The sequence below is a fragment of the Myotis myotis genome, unplaced genomic scaffold (genome assembly GCF_014108235.1).
Source record: "Myotis myotis isolate mMyoMyo1 unplaced genomic scaffold, mMyoMyo1.p scaffold_m19_p_2, whole genome shotgun sequence".
NCBI classification, from domain to species: Eukaryota; Metazoa; Chordata; class Mammalia; order Chiroptera; family Vespertilionidae; genus Myotis; species Myotis myotis.
In genome coordinates this window covers 10,715,469-10,719,119 of record NW_023416324.1, presented here as the reverse complement: position 1 = coordinate 10,719,119, position 3,651 = coordinate 10,715,469, and positions in this window count along the sequence as shown.

The following is a 3,651-nucleotide window of genomic DNA, read 5'->3' as shown; positions in this document are numbered from 1 at the left end:
TGCCCCGGTGAACGAAGAAAACCGATGCTCCTGCTTCACTCTCGGCATGATTTCCAAACTCATGCTAAAGTAAAATAATCTTGTTCTCTCTCCACTTCTATTCAAAAGGTAGAAGAGTATCTCCCTCTCTCTCTCTCTCTCTCTCTCTTTCTCTCTCTCTCTCTCTCCCTCTCTCTCTCTCTCTCCTCTCAAGAGAAAAAGCCATGGGAACACACAGAGAGAAGGCAGGCACACCTTGATCTGAGACTTCCCAGCCTCCAGAACTATGAAAAATAAATGCCTATTAAGCCACCTAAAAAAAAAAAAAAAGACAAAAGGTAGAAGAATAGATCCTCTTATCACGTAAAAGGCTCCTCTAAAACATACCCCGAAGCGCAGGAAACTGTGCACCCTTTTATCTCAATTTATTATGAAGGCCTTTATGTCTCAGTTTATTATAAAACATTCTGGAGAGAGGAACTTTTTTTGCCTCTTGGGACAGGGCTTTATTTGACATTGAAACCCACTGAAAATGGCCGAGAAGCGCATGAACCAAAGCAGTTTCGTTGGTGGGATGCCTGCCTTTGTCCTGCCCGATAGTGATCAGTCACCGGACCACGGGCTGTGGGGCTTGTCTGAGCTTCTTTGTCTGTGCAGTACTTTATGTGGGAGTTCGGGGTGGCTGCTGGCCCACGGTCATGTTCACAGGCCGCCTCTTCGGCGGGGCTGCTCTGGCCTGACGGCTGTTGGCTGGGTCCCCAGGTACTTTCAGGGCAAGGACTGTTGTTAGAACCACCTGCCATCTGTCGGTGAAAATGTTTTGGATTCTAAATGATGAGTCACTCATTTCTCCTGCTGTTCCTTCTGCTGCCGGGACTAATTTGCCTCTTGGACTCCATCGGGAGATATACTGGCAGACCTTGCCATGAAGCTTTGTCCTGTGCAGGGTTCACATCCTTCGGGAGCCGTCTTCCCCGCGCCATCGCTAGAAACCGTGGCCTTTGCGTTTCCACGAGGTGGGGAGAGGACACAGCAGCCATCCAGCCTGAGCCTCACTCGGGTCCTTTGGGGAGAAAGCCCAAGCGGCCGACTTCGGAGTCTAGGGGTGGTTCCACGTTTTCTTGCCCATGGTCTCTTGCGAGGGTGCCAATGGCCAATCACCAAGTGTGGCACCGGGTGGGCCCTCCAGCACTGTTGGTTACATGAATGACGAGGGTCTGGGATTACTAAGTGGGCAAGGCAGACCTACCCAGGGCCACCAAGAGGTGTGCGCTGGGCTCCGCTTAACCCCTTAGGCCAGAGCCCCTCATTGGCAATGCCGCACGAAGAGCCGACAGGGACTCTGAAATTCTGAGATGGTTGGCTCTCACCAACCCCGAGAGGAGAGCGTGGGATGATGTCCAGGAGAAAGTCAGAGACTCTCCATGCAGACAGGCTTCGTGCTGTGATAGAAGCAAGAGCTATGGGAGGGGTGGCATCTGGGGGACGGGGAGGGGCTGGGGGTGAGGACTTGGAGCAGAGACAAGTCACTTGGCCCAAGTGCTTTACCAAGGAGAAAACTGAAGGTCAGGTTTACAAAGCCCTCTGTCCACCAGAGTGTGGCAACCGGAGTCTTGGGCTAAAATATAAGATGCGCTTCTCCATCGACTCAGTTTCACACAAATCGGTTTTATTGTTAGAATCATCATCTTTTGTTCAAAAGTTTATTAAGCTGTTTATTAAAAGTTCAAATCTAGCTTTACTCATATCTCTTAAAATATGTCTATGCTTCCTGCCTTTTATATTTTTCACCACCCCAAAACTCTAAGCTAAACAGCAGCAGCAAACCCCTAAATGCGGAAGGCTCTAACTGCTTCGAGCATGCCTCATTTCACTCAAGTCTTCTGAAGATTTCCTGCCCGGAGAAATTACCAAGTCCCAGGTGGGTGGCATTTTATTCTTACTGTAGAGTAGGTGTGATTTCGTGGGGGGCACTTCCCCCCCCCTTCCCTCCTGCCCCCGCCTGCTAGATCAAAGGCACAGTTATGTACTGGAGTCCTGGGTGGGAGGTGAAACTCCTGTACTGCAGGTACCAGGCTCGAGCCACTGGTCGGTAATTAGGAGACCTGGCCAGTTGCACGGGCTGCCTCAGGCACTGCAGCTCCTCTGACCAAACCCTGATGGTCTTAAGAAATTTTACCACCTATTCTAGATTGCTTGGGAGGGGTGGGGAGCAGTTAGGACAAGGCGAGCCTTCTTTGGTAGAAGTGATGATGGTGCTCATCTCAGCGGCTAAGTATCGATTTGCTGGAGGTCACGTTTCCAACCACATTTCTTATCTACGCCCAAGAAGTCCTTGTTGCGGAAGCAGCAACAATGATGTGCTTCTAGAACTCCTGCCTTCTATGTGTGCATGTCGGTTCTCAGGGCTTCACGGTGGCCGGGGGGGCGGGGGGCGGGGGCTGGGGTTGAGGGACAAGTTTCCCTACTCTGAGGAGTGATTTGGCCATAAAGGGGACCCAGATGACACGTGGGAGTCTTGCTAAACTAGCAATACCAGAGAACTTTGGCAAACTGTCCATGTCACCACTCAGGGTTGGAAAAATAAGACTTTGTGGCTTCAACACAGCTACAGGCTAAGGCTGTCAGAAGTGCTTCATGCCAATCAGCCAGACACTGGGACACATGGTCTCTCGGCACAGGCACAGCATGTGACGCGAACCCAAGTGCCCACCCCCTGCGAGGGATTCTAAGTCAGAGAACAGGGGCACCACCGGAGCCTCTGTGTTTAAAGAAGGCGAGACACTGCCCTGACTGGTTTGGCTCAGTGGATAGAGCGTCGGCCTGCGGACTGAAAGGTCCCAGGTTCGATTCCAGTCAAGGACATGTACCTTGGTTGCAAGCACATCCCCGGTGGGGGGTGTGCAGAAGGCAGTTGGTTGATGTTTCTCTCTCATTGATGTTTCTGACTCTCTATCCTTTTCCCTTCCTCTCTGTAAAAAATCAATAAAAAAAATATATTTTAAATAAAATATATATTTAAAAAATATATATTTTAAAATATATATATTTAAAACTGGGGGATAAAACAATGTATCCACACCCCGATAAGCAGAGGGAGGGGGTGGTTAGTACAAACCTGTAGACTTATAGGTTTATACAATTACAAAACCAAAGACTCATTACTAAGAAAATCAGATCACACTGGCTTTTCTCAGTTTTGGAAGAATTTTGCGCTCAGAGAGTAGCTACCAAAAGATGTTAACCCTGGTCAGTCTCTGTTTCAGGGTAGCTGCTGGCGAATCTGGAGATTTGCTTCCTGACTCTCGGACTGTTTAGACAAGTGGTTGGCACACTGCGGCCCCTGGAGTGTGGCTCTTCCACAAAATACCACGTGCGGGCGCGCACGTACAGTGCGATTGAAACTTCGTGGCCACACTCAAGGGGCCAAAGAGCCGCATGTGGCTCGCGAGCCGCAGTGTGCCGACCACTGGTTTAGACAATTGATACAGTGGGAGATCGGTACCAGCAGAAGACCCGATCCTTCCTCTGCAGCCGCCTCACACAAACCGAAAACCCCAGGAAATTCTAGCCACCTGAGCCCCGCGAAGGGGCTGTTTCCAACACAGGGTCACCACCCGTTTCTTAACATACTTGCAAGAAATACAAATGCCAGTTGGACATTTCCTGAAC